This window comes from Centrocercus urophasianus, unplaced genomic scaffold (genome assembly GCF_019232065.1).
Source record: "Centrocercus urophasianus isolate 14NV4802_14NV808 unplaced genomic scaffold, USGS_Curo_1.0 seq_12, whole genome shotgun sequence".
Taxonomy (NCBI): Eukaryota; Metazoa; Chordata; class Aves; order Galliformes; family Phasianidae; genus Centrocercus; species Centrocercus urophasianus.
Genome location: NW_024884364.1, coordinates 8,444,452 through 8,463,583, shown reverse-complemented (window position 1 = coordinate 8,463,583; position 19,132 = coordinate 8,444,452). Strand labels below are relative to the sequence as shown.

Genomic DNA, 19,132 nt, shown 5'->3' with positions numbered 1-19,132 from the left:
GGTGTGAGCATACAGAGTTGTGCTAGTATACAGAATGGAAGTTTCACCTTCACTGAAATAATGCACAAAACACACATGCAGTCATAGCTCCAAGAAAACCGTAGTCACTGTTTTTCACCATGCTGCTTTTAGTCCTGCCTCTGCTGCTTAAAAATAACAATATCAGCAAACACCATGCACACCCCCACCAGCAAAAACTAGGTTTTTGGGACTGTATCTTCCCCTAAGAGCAGAGCTGGCACATACGTCTGCTGGGGCACATATGTGCCAATGGAGAGCTCGAGAATGTAGAAGCAGGAATGTAGCAAAACAAGTCAGTGAAAAGCATAAAGCTAAGTTAATTGAGAGAGTGGGGGAATGGTGGCAAGTGGTAGCACTTACCCCACACTGCTAGCAGGTCTTGCAAGCTTCCCAGGGTAGTGATCCTAACAGATCAGAAGTAAGCAAGCTTCGGGACACCAACAGTTTCAGCAGCTTCTTTGATAACATGAATGCCTGACATTTCCAGTATTCTCAATTCAGTACTGCAATGAATATATTAACGTTGCCTCTGGGTCATGAAAGTTAATCAGAAAACTCACCTTACCTGCTAACTACTAAAAACTAAATCAAAAGAGACACTGTGCAATTGGAGAAGTTCAAATATTGTGAGTATTAGGGGTTTTTTTTTCAAGAGCTTTCTTTACAGTTTAATTTTCTCGCCACTAAAGCTCAAAAATATCTCCAACAACACCACACATGGTAAGAAAAGCTCAAACAGCAACTTCATAGCTGAGAGTGCTTTGTGGGTGTAAAGTGTTTTTGAGCTAACAAAGAACGGTTGTACAGGTAGCAGCAGAGTGCCTGCGGGCTTTTAGTGCTTTGTTTCATTTCTTAAATGTGTCTTAAATAGGAAAAGCCACCAAATACAATCCTCAAACAGTACTTAACCTGAGCATTTCCACAGCCACAAGATTCATACCATAGTTGAAAGACACGGTTCTAAAGAACACGTAATGCAGAACGTGAAATCTTACTGATGTTTGCTGAATGCGAAAAGTTACTAAGAAGTCTACATCGCAGAATAAAATCAGTTCATATCACAATGCGTTCTTCACTCTTTAAGATAATAAAAAGTAAAAAAGGATGTTTTTCAAAACTCATGAGCTTTCACTGATATAGCTGTAGCTGACTTCAGCATTAGGAGTACCACTAATTGCATGTTTCCTTAGACAACACTGAAACCAAATTCACAATAAGAACTCAGGGCAAAGATGTGGGCAAAAAGGCAAATTCAGAACTGGAATTGTTCACAGCACAGCTGTGTTGGTTGTTACACAGGAGCTCAGCTCTTAAAGAATACTTCACACGTTCATTTACATGTTTCTGTGTCATAGTTACAGTGACTTGGTGCTATAAAGAGACACAACAGCCCATGTTGCAGTGCTGACTATTAGGGGCAGTCAGCCTGCACTGGCTTTCTGTGCCCTGATTTATGCACCTTTGTTTCCTTGCCTGTACATAAGGAAAGCTAATTACCTCAGACAGTAATCTTCAGTTGCCATCTGTCTGAGAGGAAAGCTGCCTTAATCAGACAGTAGGGAATGCTGGGAAGGCTTATATGCTTTTCTCAGTGCTACTCAGAGATCCCTTCTTCCCCCAAAAACATGAGTATTTATGTATCAGCATTTGGGACGGTTGCTTCTGAAGAGGAGAGTCACCCCTAAAATCACAGCAGCCCAGAGGAGTGTATCATCCTACCACACACTCTCACATCCTCACAGTCCTTCTACTCCTGCCATAGCTTCAACACCTACCACCGCTGCTGAGAGCCATGGGGCACAAAATGTACGCAGGCCAGCTCTCTTGGTGGGATGGCCACAGGCACACAGTCCTGTCCTTCCCACAGCCCCCTACCTTCACACCCCATGCTCACTGCCAGTCATCAGCTCCTGGCATCGCTTTCGCTTGTTACTTTCTCAGCCAGTTCTGGTCTGCTGGAAGTGAAACAGCACCTATTGCTGCTGTAGGAGTCTCGGTTTCCACAGCTGTTCAAAGCTACAACAAAACAAGCAGGATCTTTCTCAGGGCTGTGATATTTTTAAACATGTTAGCGATCCTTCCCTACTGGATCTTTGCTAAGCATCAGATTTGACACTTACTAAGTGGCATTAGTTGAGTTCAGTCATTCAACTTAAAAAATAATAATAACGATAATCAGACACCAACCATTTGTAATAAGAAATAAGTCCTGTGAAATCCAATGAATAACATGTATGTTCTATTTTACTTCAGTGCCCTTTCCAAGGAAGCTCTGAGCAGCATTCTTCATTTAAATCAGAAATCTTTAAAGACAAAAACATCCATGTCCCAAGTTGAAAACAATAAAGGGCATGTCTTCAACACAGAAGGAATGAAAACAGCTATTCCACTTAAATTGCTCCAATTAAGATCACAGAATCAGAGAATGGCTTGGGTGATGAAGAAACAGTATTTTCTTAACACGTTTTGCAAGAAAAAGTCAGTCTTCAGAAACTGTATTCACTGTTATTTCTGTATATACTGTACTTCAGAAACTATACAAATGTTATTTGTACTGCCAGTATCTGAACCAGCTGTCTAGGTCACAACACAGCATACACACCTGGCCTGTGCTCCACAACACAAGCTGAGCAGCATAAGCAGGAGAAACACACGGCTACGTCAGACCTGCCAGCCTCCAGCAGCAGGAGATGCTATTTAGGGAGAGCACACAGCAGACACTTTGTGGTCCATTCCCCTCCTACACGTACAGCATTTACAACTGCTCTGCAGTGGAGCTGGAGGATACATCCTTGCCCACCCATTTTAGCATCCTTTTGCCAACATCTACACTTGGGAATCGCGCAGAGAAAGGAGAGGACAACCACCAAAGGAGACTACAGAGGTACTGCAACATCAGAGCCGCTGCACCACGTGGCAGATCACTACCAAGTTTCTCTGAGAACTGGGGATTAAAACCACCACAGGCAGTTACAAAACAAGTGGAGGTGCGTGGGAAGGATAGCCCTACACAGCCTTCCAGATCTTCAGCTGAGGCAAAAATTGTCTCGTCTCATTAAATATTGCAAAATGTCTGGGCAAGTAGAGCAAGCTGTAGTCTTCCCTTAACTCTTTTCAGTGAAAAGCAGGCTTTTCTCAGTTAACTGAATGAGAAAGCAGTAACTTGTCTGCACACAGGGCACGACCAAGACTAGCAACCACATGCTAGCAAGCCTTGCGCACATTCACCATACGGACAAATCCTAACTTGCTCTGGTGTTTCATTAAGTGGATTTAATATCGTGTCTCCACTTAATCTTGTGCAAATTTTATGTTCAAACAAACCCTACAGGGTATCTCTCATCTACACCACTAACCCTGCTCCTGGTTTCAACTCCACACATCAGCTTCAGACTATCTGAAGCACCGTGGAGATTGAGGTGATAGCATTTCCAAGGTGCTCAGACATGACATTGATGGAGGACATAGGCAGGCAGGTTGAAGAACTTCAGAGAAACAGGAAATATCTATTTTAATTGCCAAAAGATGAGTAAGGTCATGCTTTCATTCAGCAACAGCAGTTCTTAAGCTGTCACGTACCCTCCTCACTTCCCATTACAGAACAAAAATCTGCAAGTTCCTTCCCTTTTGTGTCCCTCGCTTCATGCAGGGGTGCTGGCAGGACTCTTCCCCTAAGCAGATCGTTTCTCCCACACAGGTCATCACGTAGCCAAAAAACTGCATCAGCACAACACAGAGCAGCAAAATAAGTCTGCACAGAAAGGAGCTGCATAAGTCAACACCTACAGTGGAAAGGAGGAAAAAAAGATGTAACAGAGACACAACCTCCATTCCATCCCTGGGAAAAGGGACTCCTCCTCCCCTGCCTCCTGCATGATATCTTACACAGGCACACACACATCATTTACCATTAAGCAGCCACTTTGTATGCATATTTCCACTGCCTACTTCTGTTGGGGCTCTGCCCGAGCTGATGACAAGCCCCTCACTCCACTCTCATTTCACTGCTGGCCAGAGGGCTTTGAGAATAGTGGTAGTGCAAGCAAGCAGCACCAGGCTACTGCTGTGCAAGAGAAGCACCAGTCTGCAGATCCAGCTTAAAAAAAAAGCTGCTCTGAGCTCTGCAGCAGCTGATCTTCATTTTCGTATTTCCATCTCATACTCTCAAGGCTGAGAAAACACTGTTTTAAAAGAGAGTTGAAGGGCCTATGGAAATCTAAGACTGCTAGTCACCCATTTCCCAAACAGCTTTCTGCTGGCTACTGTCCCAAAAGAAAGCAGTACTGCTAAGAAAATGGTAACTTCCACTCTGAACCAACAGATGTTAAGGAGAGCTTCACTGATGTAGTAAGAACTTCATTTCATTCCTGCTTGGTCTTAAAACCAGCCCCTGGTTACTCCATCCCTCCGCCTAAAGGAGGGAGGATCAGCTTTGTGGTTTCTTAAGTTTTCCAGCCCTTCCTCCCCAGCCAGGGCACATGGGGGCTATTCAACTTTTTGCCTTGCTCCTCCTGGCTCCCCACGGATGCTGGAATGTAAAGAATAGCTCCAGTACAATGCACTCGGGTTTTACTGCTGCTGCCGGGGCTGGGAGTGGAACAACACAAACAGTTACACAGGGACTTCAGTTATTATCCAGGAGACGCTTAAAATTCACCCATTCTGTAGCAGTGCTGTAAAGGATCTTCCTGTTGAGATGCCAACATTTCAGTTTTGCCTTCAAGAGTAAGTTATGACTGTATTCAGAACACTGAGGAGCTACTCCACCCTAACAGAATGAATTTTAAGGACGTGATGTTTTAAAGGTGATACGTACCGAACACAGCATTACTGAAGAGTCTTGCCATAATCTGCATGCACATTTATTCAAAAGGCAGTGATATCACAAGCAAGCTCTGTATTTCTATTTTTATTTAATAGGACACACACCAGTGAACGCTGCCTATCGCTCCTCAGCCCTTCAAGCTTTCTGCACAAAGACCAGCCACTGATAGCAGTAATTGAAACACCGAACCACAAAGTGCAGCAGATTAATTTCAATGCACTGCAGAAAGGTGACCTGCAAAGGCAACTGCAGCTTGCACGTGATGTTTCCCTCCAACCTCAGCAACCACTGCAAAAAGCTGAGGGTTCAGATTCTTCTGTAGGATGAGGATAAAAGGCAGACAGGAAGATTTAACACCTACAGAAGTTCACGCATCATTAAGGGGGAAGGGAAAGAAGAAAAAAAGTTGTATTTTATTTCCCCCTGAAGATTACAAATAGTAGTTAGTAATACACAACACTGCGATAGTAGAAGCAGAAAGAAAACTGGATTAATGGGAAAGTTGAGGGTTTTTTCTTGTTCTGCTGCTAAGCTCTTGGGATTTTACGTAAACAGATGGCAGAAAATAGAAACTCTGAAATAGACCAAAAAACCTTCTACACTCAGTTACCTCAGATTAATTTCCCAGTATTTTTCATCACCTTCTTTATAAGGCTAGCACAAATAAAAAACATATTACTTAAATGAATGACAGCTGAGCTGCCAATCTCAGTAAACTAAACGCTTAAAAACACAGTGCATATTTCCATTTGTTGTACTATAACACTGCAAGCATCTGTAAGAAAAGATATCTGAAGAAGCATTTCAAGCCATCTGAAATTTGTTTCTAAAACGCCCTTAACTATGGGGCCAGAGTAAAGTATCTCATACACTTACAATAATTAAAAAATAAAATAAATCAGGCTTGTAGTTAAAATAACCTGGATCTTCGGGCACAGAGATTAACAAAACGAGATCCTGTGATACACCGCAAGACATCCTGTGCAAAATAGTTTTTCCTTACAGACTCCTTCGAGGCAATGGTGCGGACAGCCTCATGGAGACTCACAGCAGTCTTCAAATTACATCTGTAAGGGATCCACTGGATTGTATCTTCTTGCAGGCAAAGCACCTGAACCAGAATGCCCAGCAACACGTGAAGGTACACGCGGAGGGTAGAAAGCCAGCCAAGGCAGACTTGGGAGAGCTCTTGCAAAGCTGGCTTGGAAGGACAGATCAGTCGTTTACTGAGAGATATTTATCAGAACACCCGGAAACCATCACCAAAAATGAGAGCAGGATAAAAAGACACTCATGGTACACGGAAGGCATCACAAAGACAACTGTTCTTCCTCACAAAAATGAGCACACAAAGAAGAAAGCTATCACACAGAAACCTCTAAAACCATCTCTACTTGTAACTTTTCAAAAGTCTGAGGAGAAAGTGAAGAAGGACCTCAAGCACTTGGCTCTGTGAATGGGATCATTCACTACGTGGGCCACTGCATTTTCCTTCTGAGGGAGGCAACACCCATATGTAATTTCTAAAGCCTCTATTTAGCAGCACACATGGTAGATATCAAAGCCCACCTTCCTTGCCTAACCAAAACATCGTAACTCACCTATTTCCTTCCACCCTTACAGTTCGTGCCCTTGTGATCCCACAGACAGCTCTGGGGTCTCGCTGCCCTGCCCTGTCCCACCCTGGAGCCACTCTATGGGCACTGCCCCAGGGCAGCTGTCCTGCTTCGGGAATGCCTGGATGCTGGGTGCCTCAGGGGATGACTCATATATTCCACATCAGAAAGGGTCTCTCACGGCCAGAAAGACCCTCGGGGTCTTGGGACCTATCCCATGGTCCTTATTGCTGCTGTTTTTGTTTTTTGTTTTTTTTTTTTTTTTCCACAGGCAGTTATCATAGGCCTGAAGAGTGACCTCACTGACTGCTTCAGCTCAGCAGACACAGATGCAAGCACCTCACCGGGCCAGACAGAAAGATCCATGGATTTATTCCATGTAGGTGGGAAGAAAAACAAAGCTATTGCTGGTGCAATCTTACATACATATTTTTCCTTCAAAAACATCACATCTGTGATCTCATCAGGTAGGAATATTTTCTTCTCCTGACAGAGGTTGGTAAGAAGCCGCACTCACACACATTTCCTTTGTCTCCACGCCTTCCTTGAACTTAGTTTTCAAAATTTCAGACTGACAGGTACAACCACATTCTCCACATTAGAAACTGTGTATGTTGTTACACACGGTGAATTTTATACCATCCAGCAGCAGGAGTTGCCGGGTTACACCAAGTAATCTCATCCCACAGCACAGCCCTTCTGACATAGCTCTGCAGCCACGTTGTTCCTATGAATAGCTCTGCATAGGGTCAGTAAAGGAGAGAGACACCAAACAAACGAGGTTTTAGCAGGGTAACAGGAACTCAGCGCGCACACAAAGCAACAGATAGCTCCCACCAGCCTTGGTTCCAACTGCAGATCAGGAAGAGTTCCCTTTCCTCTCCATGGAAATTTTAAGTCGAGGAAGAGCAACGGGGCTGAGCACACGGCTTTCAGCAGCTAAAATAGAAACACCGATCCCACTGCTGAATAATAACTCAGCACAATAACCCGGAGACTCTGAAAAGCAGACAGCACGAAGCTTCCACGGCACGTTCCCTCCACTACAAGCGCGCACACACACACACACACATACACAGCACTAATGGCTTCGCGCAGCTCAAGGCAGAGGCACCTACACAGCCATTGTTTCTCCCCCCGCCGGGCCTCCGGCCGCTCGCACAGCCGCCGCCGCCCTCCCGGCGCCCCGCGACAGCCCCACTCACGGCGGTATTACCGGCACAAGCGGCTTAGCGGCACAGCGGCGGATCTCCCTTCTCGGCTCCGAACGGAGCCCGTCGTCGCCGCCCACCGCACCCGGCCCGTTACCCGCCCGCCGCGGGCACTCACCACCCGCCGGTGGTGCCTCGAGGCTGCGGCGGCGGGGGCTGACGGTGCTCGGGACTCCGCCCGCCGCCCCGGCCCCACCGCGGGGCCGCCGCGGGGGAGCCGCGTTCCGCCGCTCCGCCGTCGGGCGGGGCTACGGGGCCGCCCCCTGGCCCCCCGCCGCTGCCCCACCTGGCTGGGGGCCCCGCAGCCGCCGGGGGCCGCAGGGCGTTCCGTCACCGCCGCTCGGCGCCGGCGCTCATCCCGGCGGCAGCCTTACGGCGTGGTTGACCGCGCGGAGCTCGGCTTTGCCAGGAAGTTTCCGAGGACCTCTGGGAAAGGTCTGGGACATCTCATCTCGGCAGCTCGAGCCAATTACGAGTGCAGCTCGCTTTCGAGACAGCTTTTCGAGGAGGCAGGCTCCGTCCCTCTGGCAGAGCGTTCAGTTCCCGGACTGCTTTCGGCGAGGGACGCGCGGAGCGGCGTCAGCCCTTACGGCTCTGCCTCTGAACACCGGGTGACTTACACGGAGCAGTAGCGGCTGTCGCTTTTGGTGCGTACCGGGAGGAGGCTCTGAAGCTGTAAACTTGCGTGAGGGTAGCTGGGAGCTTCCCCAGCTGACACAACGCAAGAGAACGAAGAGATGTCCCGTGGGGAAACGAGCGCTCTGTTCGCCAGCCGCTGTGAGTGCAACACCGTGTGAACCTACGCAGCAGAGCACAAAGCTAGACAGGCTCCGTACAGCAAATGCATCCACTTACCAACTGCCAACAGGACAGGGACTTCAGATCAAAACGCAGAGGAAAGATAACATGCAGCTTCTTATCGGGGCCGTACCGGCCGTAATCAGCTCCAGCCCGACTTACGCGCGTGTACGGTAATGATGAGGAAGAAGAGCAGGGCTTCGTTCAGCTGAGCCCCACCTGCAAAAGAAAACGTGGAAGGAAGCATGCTGTGCGTTAGGATGGAGGTGGTGTTTGACTCGCGTCTGTTGAAGCTCCTCCTCAGCTTATATCGAAGCCTTCCAGGGGAGGAGAGCCTCGTGTGAGGGAAGGCACCGCGCTCCTCCATCCCCCGCACGTCCTCCCTCACCGACTGCGCTTTACAGCGACTGCTGTTTCCTTCCGCCCGCGCAGCCGCCTGCGGAAAGCACTGACCCGAGCCTGGGCAGCGAGGAGAAACAGGGCACCCGCTTCAGATGTAAAAACTGAAAAGCCAAGCAAGCTGAGGGGCACAAGGTTCTCCCTCTCCTTGCTGATTGCCACCTACGGGAAAGCCACAGGGCACCGAGGGAGGAACTGGTTCTAGGAAGCTGCTGCAGAACAGGGCTGCACCTGTGCCACCCTGTGTTACCAGCCCGGAGACAGCCGGGGCTTCCTGGAAAGTCTCTGCTTGCTGCAAGGCTTGCATTGAGATAAAACTCAATGGCTCTGCCAGCGGCAAAGGATAAAACAACGACAAAAATCACCTTGTTTTGAAAGCACGTGCTGCATCCGTGTTGTATTTTTGTGATGGGGGCTGTACCGCACTACAGGAAAGCGGAGGGGTTGCTAATATTTTAATCGTCCTTTCCTGTCATTGCCATTTCCTGCTTCAAACATCACGATCCTCAGCGCTGCTAATCTGTAATTTTTCTACATGGTGCATCAGGAGTGTGCTGTAGCGATATGAGAGAGCATTGCTTCCTTCACTGGAAGCGCAACTCCTGTGTATTTTTGGTGGTTACCATTGCCACTGCTGTGGTCAGCCTCAGAAAGTACAGAGAATGCCCAGAGGTGGAGCCTGGAAAGCAGAACTTCACTACGATCTAGATGTACGCGCAATGACATCACAGCTAAAAGATAGGAAATTCGGTCTCAAGACACTCTCCAACCCTGCAGCCAAACAAGGTGGCTTCAGCGTGTTCTGGACTGTGAACCTAAGTTCAGGCTGCTGTAATTTGTCTTGCCTTGAGCTGAAAATACCTTCACACTTTTGATCCCTTCTCTTGAGAGGATCCTGAGGTCTTCACCCTTCGCACTTTGGCACTTAAAAACAATGCTACTTCAAAGCATTGGTTAAAATATCTGTCTTCTATTTATTATTTATTAATGCTGTTATCTTTTTCCTTTCACCTCTCGTCTTTTCTGTCCATACTCTTCAATTCACCCCAATGGGCACAAAAACAATTGAATAAAGAAAACCATTATGGTTGCACAATGAAGGAGTCAGAAGTTAGGAAATAGCAAAGGACTGGCTATATTACTTCATCTCAATTCCCTTGCACATGTGTGCTTCATGACAAGCTTAAATTACACAGCTCAGCACTATGTCACTTTGGCCTTACTTTGCTTGGTGAGGCACATCCTTTGTTCAAGACACAGGATGGGCCAGTTTAGGGATGTGCCAGGTTTCTACAGCACAAGATAGTGGGACAATTCAATGCAGAGGAGCATAGGAAGCCTTGAGGAAATGGATACGATTCCTGTCTCTGTTCCAGACAGGATGCTTATGCTGCAGCTGCATCTTTTGCACATGAGTTCATGAGCATGAACTAACTTCACACCAGCTAGCTTGGGTATTAATAACAGCACAGTGTGGGTCTCTGGGCCGGGAGACAGCTGCTGGCTTGTGGATTCTGTGGGAGTCTTGCACAATGTGTGTAAGTCTAGGAAGAGCAAAAAATTCATAGTTGCAGCTGAAAAGGGGAGTGGTTTTAAACTCGAGGGATCAAGAGAGAATGGTTTCAAACTGAAATAGAGAAGGTTTAGGTTAGATATCAGGAGGAAGTTTTTCACACAGAGGGTGGTGACGCACTGAACAGGTTGCCCAAGGAGGCTGTGGATGCCCCATCCCTGGAGGCATTCAAGGCCAGGCTGGATGTGGCTCTGGGCAGCCTGGTCTGCTGATTGATGGCCCTGCATATAGCAGGGGGTTGAAACCAGATGATCATTGTGGTCCTTTTCAACCTGGGCCATTCTATGATTCTGAAGTCCACAGACCATACAGAGGACCCCAGAGAAGACCTGTTGCTGACGGTCTGATTCCCTTGCATTGAGGCTCTGTGTGTGAGTAATAAATAAAGAGAAATGTATGTAAGACACCTGAAAACATCTCTCTCTGGAAAAGAAAAGAAAAAAAAAAAAAAAAAAAAAAAAAAAAAAAGAAAATCTGTGAAATCCCAAATTCTACCACAATGGTTAAACAATGTAATTACAGAGTTGCTTAACAGTTCTTTCACTTCAGTTTCTTCTGGCAACTGTACTTAACCAAGGCCAGCAGCGGAATGGAAACTGCTGCTCGTTGTAATCTAAATAATACCTCTGACTGAATTCAAGGATTTGGCAGCATTTGGTACCTATCCTTTTTCAAAAGGATCTGCACAATCCAGAAGTTAATAAGTGAACTGTAGCACCGACAGATTTATTTGGAAGTAAGCACAAGAAATCACTTCTCTGGGATATATTCCATTGCACACAAACAGTATCAGCAATGATTTGACAATGAGTAGCCTACAAAATACTTTGTGAAAGGATGACAAGCAGGAAGTCAAATGAATGCCCCTGCAAGCAAAAACAATGCATATGACCAAAAGTCAACAGATATTTTTTGCTTTTTCTGTTCAAAACTGAACTTCCCTGAGACACAAACCTTTTCCCAAACCAATCATAAAAACCACAGAAGCTTCTAGATGCAAAGCAATAACTGAAATAAAATAGAGTCACATTTATGTGCCAGAGGAAACTTTGTGAAAGACAAAACTTTTTTTGTCTCAAAACTTGCTTCGTGAGGCCTTTTTGGTGATAAGACTCTAACTGACAACTGCGAATTCTAGGGGGGCAAGTGGAGGGTGTCACCATGCCACAGTACTTCTGCTTATGAGTGTAAAGACAAGCAGAAGTGGATAAGCAGTCTTTCTCGGGGGTGCGTCTTGAAGGAGCTGACCATTGCAGAAGGTGATAAAACTTGTGCATGGCAATGAAGGCACCACTCCCTGCTGGCTTATCTGTTGGGCCAGGTATGTCACACTAACTGAGAAGAAAGATGAAAAAAAAGAACCTGAGAAATGAGGGATGAAAGTCCATCACTAAGCTAAGGACTTTGGAGAAAAGCTCCCAAAGAAACCTTTGATGGAGAACTCCCTGAGGGGAAAAACCTCTTTGAAAGAACTCCCCTATCTCCCCCAGGCCCGCTTGCTGTGAAGCTTCCTGGCTTTCTCCCATCCCCATAAGTGACTGGATGAGTTCCTGAGATCAACAGACCTGCTATGAACCTCGCTGGACCCATGGTGGTGACTATCTCTTGCTCTCTACAAAGACTCCATGCTTTTATTTCCTATCTCTTTTCTATCATCCATCTTCCCTTCCCCACATCCCTAAGTGACTAGCATTTGTAATGAACTGCTAACATTTGAACCGTTGTGTCTTAATTTCACCATCAAGTATACATACATTAAAAGAATCTCTTCTCCTTCCTATAAAGTGGAGACACTCCTGAGTCACTGCTAAGCTGAGAAAAAGTTACAGCCAGATTCTACCCTAGCTTGCAAAATGAGAGAAAAACAAGGAGAAAAATTACAGGAAATGAAAGGAAAACCTGTTGGACATGGGAAAAGCAAAGCTTTACATAGTACAGAATAAACAGAATGGAAAGCTGCAGCATCATGAAAGGGATTTCCTTTGCTGCAATACACTGAGATGATTTGGTAATCTGGCACTGTGCACATCCTACCATACACCCCTGACCCTAGAATTAAAATGCAATTGAGCTTAATGACTCTAAGAGATGAACATAGAAATACAGGCTATCACAATGTCCCTTTTCCACACATTTTCTAGCCTTACTGCCTACCATCAATCTAATCTAATCTCCTTTTTATCATACCATGAGGACAGCCCTGAGTCCCACGCATGCCCAATATCTCTTATGGAGCTCCAAAACCTAACTCAGCACATCCCTGTTTCACAGAGCTTCTCTTACTCCCATTGCCTGAAGTGCTAGGGAACTGCTAATCGCTGCTCTGACTGCAGGAGCTGTGCTAAGCACCAGTCCTCACATAGTTTGTTCACTCGCTGATTAGTAGTTGCAAGATATTTTTCCCAGAGACTTTATGCAAGGAGACAACTTGACAAAGCCCACTCCAGGAGTCAAGTAGCCTGGGCCAGCCTCCCCACCAGCCAGTTCAGTGGCACCTGAAATGGTGAGGACACCAGAAAGCACCTTCGGCCAAGCAAAAAGAAGACCTCAAGGTATGCACCTACACATAAGACCATCTGCAAAGCCTAAAAATATATCATCCAGTAAGGATTAAGCATCCTTGTGCTTCACTGAGAGTGTGCTGAGGCAGAAATAGATCAAACACACCCACCTGAAGAGCGGTGTAAGCAAAACTAAAGGAAGAAGGAGAGTAAGTTCACAAAATTATGGAGAATGGATTGTGAGCAGCTAGTGTTCTTCACAAGGTGAAGAATAGCATTAAACCTCAGATTCCTCCCTCCTGGTTGTAACTTCATGCCTGATAAACTACACTGTCTTATGGAACTCAAGTTTCACACTTATATCTGCCAACCTTTCTTGTTGCCTATTACCAGTGTGGCTCCACCTCTGTGTATTCAAGGCTAACACCAACCAAAGCTTCACAGTGCCAAGAACAGTCTTTCTCTCAGGGACAGGGGACAAGGGCTGACATTTCTTCCCCTTGCAGGAAACAGACCTTTCAAGATCCTCTTTTCCCACATGTCTAAAAGAGATGTAGCAGTCATACCTAGACTGTTGTTCACAGAGAATGCTGGTCATGGTGTCTAGCATGGGTTAGACTTGGGGGGAAGGAGAGAAGTGACACAGTGCACAGGAGAGAGCAACTAGCCAAGGGAGTGGCAGGGTGCTGGCAAACACTCATTCATAGTCTTGCTATGTCACAGCCACAGCACTGAGTGCAGCAGGGCCCTGGGCTCAGAGGAAGCAAGGAATCCTTGTTCCTGTGGCTCTGGGTTCCTACCTACTCAGCATCATGTGCTCAGCTCACTGACATAAGGTCCTTTTGGAAGACGAAATACATGGTCTTTTATGTAGCTCTGTCATTCCTACAGTAATACTATGCCCTGCAGGACTCACTGCTCCCTGTCTGCCATTTCAAGACAAGACAGCATGTGAGATGATGCCTTTTCCATTTTAAGCACAGCTTAATGCCTAGATTCTTCTTCTGTGCATTTTATGAGAAAGTTTCCCTATTTTTCCCTCTGACTCCTCACTGCACAGCCTATTCTGTCCTCCAGCCCACCATGTTCCTGTATTGTGTCATGCAGACTTCACCTATACAGTGAAGCCATTACTGCAAGAACTACTGCAGCTCTCATGTATATATCATCCCACCTTCACTTTTTTGGCACATTTCTTTGGCTGACATTAACCAGCCTGCACTTCTTTACTGGCTTGTAAAAGCTAAAAAACTGGGAACAGGTGCATGTTTTTCCTCCAAGTATTCTTCAGATTGGAGCTAAGCATGAAGACATGATGATAATGTAGCAATACAGGATAAGAGACAGGAATATAAAAGTGATACAAACAATCATGATTAGAGCCCAAGAAAAAGGTTAAGAATGCTAAGGGAACCTATACAAATCAAGAATGCTAGAAGCCTCACAGTACGTAAACAGCAGGCTAAATGCAATTAGAGAAGGATGCTGGCAAAGAGAAAGAGGACTTTGCATGTTTCTCACACTTAGAAGCTCAAGATGTACTCAAATTCTTGGCGAAACAGCTGGGAAATTTTAAAATGCATTTCGTCTCATGATTGACTTAGCTTGCAGCTTCTGCCACATAATGACTATTTCTTTGGGCCAAATGTCTCCTCTTACAACAGGTCAGAGGACTCCACTAAGTACCTGCAGGAAATAGGGCTGGCAGCATGGGAGAGGGAATCCTGTCATCATGGCACTCCAGGCTGAGGAGAGCAGCCTTAGAACAGTAGAGGCTAGCGTGGTCTCCTCAATGCACAAGAGCTCATGGAGGGGACAGTCCTTCTACTGCTCCCCTCCTCTTCCAAACAGGAGCTAGACCTGACCCATGTGAGTACAATCTGTACACCAGCATCCAAAACATTTGTAATCTTAATACAACACTCCTTCTATTTCAGTGTTTAGACATTTCACCCAGCCAAGAGGAAAACACCAAATGATCTTTGCAAGTTATTTAAAAATAAGCCATCTGTCAATCAGCTCATCACCATTCAATTCATCATAAAATTCTCCATTGTACATGAACAGGAAGAGCCACTTCCAGCAGCCCAGGCCACCTGTTTGCAGCCTTTGTTTTTTGAGGAGTGGTTGGTTCTGCTTTGTACACCTCATTTAAACCTGGCCTTTCTTGTCTGATGTCAAAATACAAAGGTGCTAGAAGAGGTCTATCATTGAAATGTTATTATAGAAACATTACTGGGAATTATGCCATGGTCAACTTTAACTTCCCCAATACCACTTGGGAAACAAATGCTTCTAATAATAAATTTGGGCCCAGCTAGCCATGGGTATGATAGCTGCCAGATTTCTTCAGCTGACAGTAGTTGCTGAGACAAGACACAGCCTCAACTTATTAAGTAGTGAAGACATTCAAAAAAGCTGGTAGTAAAAAATAGCATGGGCTGAGTACTCAGCAACTGTTTCCATTTACTTTAAACAGAGTAACAAACGGAAGTAGGTTAGTAATGACATCAACTTCAGTAGGGCAAACTTGGTCAAACTAAGGAATTTTAGTAGTGAATTTATCTGAACTGAAGAGCCAAAAGACTTGAAGGTGGAGTGAGCTTAGAAAATACCTAATTAAAGGTATAAAAACTATCCTGTATATACATATACTGAATGCAAGAGAAAAAAACCTTGGGAAGCACTCTAGGCCTGAGTTAAGTGGGGAAATAAAACAGCAGAGAAGTTCTTAGGAGTCACAGATTGCAAACAGTGCTGGGCAGCAAAGACAGCTGTGGTGTTGAGGTCAAGGTGTGTAGGATTAAGGCCAGATTTGCCAAAGTCAGTGACATAGGTTATCAAACAGGCTAATGAAATAAACAATAAGTAAATCTTCAGCCATTTGCAAGAAAAAGAGAACGTGTCAGAAAAGACACTATTTACTAAAGGTAGAGAAGCCCTGATGTAGTTGTACAGAATTTTGTTGTTTCCTTCGGGACATATATGATTTGGGCTCTCACACTCAAGAAGAAAACAGCTCTGGAAAAGATGCAGAGAAGGGTTACATGGAGAACATCTTGTAAGAAGAGCTAAACAATGCTGGCATGAGAACAAAGCAGTACAAACTGGCTGTGAATGCAATGAATTCCTTGCCATAGCACAAACCTAGAAACTTACTGATTTGCAACTTGCTTTGCTTTCTGCCTCTCTGTCTGTGGCACATTATCCTTTGTCTTTTTTTCTACAAGCCTCAAGTTTGTTGTAAAGCAACGAAAGAACTGGCACAGTGTGAATTGGTGATGTATAAAGGAAATACTTTATGGACATTTTTGAACAAAATCTCACCATGCAAACCAGCTTGGCCATGGTTCAGACCTTCTTCTGGGGCAAAATCTCTCTTTCTGCTCTCTGTGTTCATTTTCATAAAGAGCTCCACCTCATTAATACCCCTTTAGGTCTGGTTGCCATTGCCTTAAGTTTTGCTACAGAAAACACCCCTTGGTTCTTGGGAACATACTCGCGCTCTTCCTTTATGGGAGTTCCCCAAACTAGCCTGTGCTAGCGGCACTGGTGTACCTCTTGCCTTTTTCTGCTTTGTTGGATAAAGCCTACCTAAGCCTGCGAGCCAGGAGTCAGAGCCTACGGCTAATTTCCTTTCTTGCACCTATCCTAACCCAAACAATTGCCCTTTTGAGTACCTAAAACATCCACATGCCTGCTACATGTCATTGTCTGTGGCTGTGGGATGACCAGATCTGATGACTGGTGATCTTTTCAGCCTGAGAACAATCATTCACACAGAGAGGCTGGAAATTAAAGAAATTCTAAGGACAGTCATAAGCAGGGTTCAGGTGATCCCCCTTGCAGAAGCCTATCTCATTTCCTATTAATTGGCATACCTGTGCTTTTGGTAGAAGGGGTTCAGGACAATTCTCCTTTTCTCTTCGTCTCTCTGGTATTTTTGTCCTTGTTCTCGATCTATAATACAAGCAGAAAAATGAGGGTGATCCACTTGTGAAGGAAAACAAAGAGTATATATAATTGAGAGGCAATGTCCTCAGCCCAGACTCTCAGTGATGCTTAGGCAAACTGTGCTGTACAAGTACTTCTAGCCAGCCTTTAGCCCAGCTGAGGATTCTCACTTTTTCACTCAGCTCTTGCTGCACAAAGGCTGAAAGCACTGCCAGCAGTTTTCAAGCAGTTCACACAGTCTCTTCATCCTATGCTGACTTTAACACAGGCTTGAACTACACTCTACCATAACTAATGACGCTGCAGAAATATTTAACCTTGACCCTCAACTAAAAGTGATTTAACCTTGACACCCTCAACTAAAAGTGTGCTCTTTCAGCAGTGAAGGTGGACCCAGAACACTCAGAGCTGGATTCCGGTCTCCATGGAGCTGCCATTTGGAAAGCACAATGGGATTAGACCTAAGATCACTGTTGTATCATTAACAGTCATCTTCTTGAACTAACCAAATAAGATGCAGCCTGAAGCTCTCCTCCTCTGCAGCCAACTCTGCTATCAGGTTAGATTACATCTTCCTTAGGAGCTCTCTTGGAACCAGCTTCTCTACTGTATGTTTGGCTCCAGCACAGTGATGCCACTGAAGTTTTACAGTCTTACTGGAAAAATCAGTTGTTTGCTACTAGCTTTTCTTTAACTGGAAAACAGGTTTAGAAAGCTGACGTGTTTGTTTGGCTCAACATAATATGTAAGTGTACAGGCAAGAAGGTGAAAACTCAGTAGTATGAAACATTCCCCACATAATGTGCATGATTTAAAGTCCTGTTGGATAAATCTATTTCTTGCCATAAAAGTATAGGTGATCCAAGTTAGAATACCCATAAAAACGTTGTTTTTTTTTTTTTTAAGCTGGCTGGTTTTTACTGTGACCTAGCAGAAAAAAGGCTGCAAAATCATCTTTTCTAACAGAAGTGTGATTAAGTTATGTCCTGTTATGATACACTCTCCCTGGCACAGGGAGAGGTCTGCATCTATATTTCAGCTTTTGAGAGAGCCGTTGCTCTTGGTAAGAACACGTAGAAGAGTCTGTTATCCTGGGAGTGCACAACTTTTGTTGAAATCAGTACCACCAAAAGCAGTTCCATCTCATTGCCTGTTTTAATAAATATTTTCTACATTTTTTTTCCCCAAGATTCTTTTCCCCTCTTTTTTTTTTTTCTTCCTATTTTAGAAACTGAGAGGCTCATCTTTCCAAAAGGCCCATTCATAACTTTCTTGTGAACATAGGTGAACCTGAGCCGATTCTTGCCCTGCAGCTATGTGAAAAGCAGGGGAAAGCTAATTACAAAATTAAATCACCTGAGACAGCCTCATTTTGCCAGGTTAGCCAACTATTCCATAAGCTTGAGCAATTTGTGTAACTCATCTAGAAGTCTCTGTTCAAACCAACTCTTCTACAGACATAGATAACAGTTTTTCAAAATAATTCTATCTAAAGGAATAGTTCTGTTAAGGATTTCCCAATATACCACTTGGAAGGAGCTCCTAAGAAGCAGCTCTGTATACTCACAACAAACATAAAGACAGTCTTGCGGGACAGTTGCCTGTAAATTTTGCTTGTAGTAACAAGCTGAATACAGAAGATACTTTATAAAGTGAACAGTTACCTTTAAGCGACAGAAAGGTTGATCTGAAATCAATGTAAGGGTTCATATGCTGCAGGTGGAAATAGAATTCTTTTGCAACTCTTCTGATCTTAAAATGTTGTGAGAAAGTGGAACAAATACAGAACTAGCCCAGTGCTGCTGCTGCTGACAAGCAATCGTGAACAACGTTTTACAATAGAAAACAACAGATAAACTACAATAAAGAAATTTAAGGGAACAATATGAAACATTGATCCTGCATGCCAAAGGGTCTACTTAGTCGGAAAGAAGACTCCTGTAATCTTTCCAGAAGAGGCAAACAGCATGAGATGTAAATAGTTGTGGCTACATGCACTCGTCTCTTAGGAGAAGAAGAAATGATTCTTAAAGAAGTCACACCAGGAAGTAAAGATATATTTTTTGAAAGAACTCACAAGACTTTACCTTTCCAGATGCAATTTCTTGCCTTTGTTCTATCCAGCATTTCTGGTTTCCAGTTTTGTTTTCTAAGCTGATGTTATTCTTCCAAAAGGGACTGATCTGCTGCTGTGTCTAATTGTGAAGAGTCAGTGTGCATAGCAGGTAACTCAA

The 19,132-nt window shown here is 44.8% G+C and overlaps 1 protein-coding gene across 4 annotated transcripts in view; it reads right to left on the bottom strand.

Moving 5' to 3' along the window:
* The window catches only part of ST3GAL6 (ST3 beta-galactoside alpha-2,3-sialyltransferase 6), a 41,798-nt gene extending 32,934 nt beyond the window's left edge, over positions 1-8,864 (bottom strand). Inside the window, exon 1 of one of the 4 annotated variants that reach the window (XM_042810283.1) lies at positions 8,529-8,864. The gene's annotated coding sequence lies outside the window, so the exon portion shown is untranslated. Of the gene's footprint in view, positions 1-7,299; positions 7,313-7,678; positions 7,759-8,293; positions 8,452-8,528 lie in introns of those variants that run through there. The other 3 variants (XM_042810286.1, XM_042810284.1, XM_042810285.1) reach the window with 3 other exon arrangements.
* Positions 8,865-19,132: the final 10,268 nt, after the last annotated feature.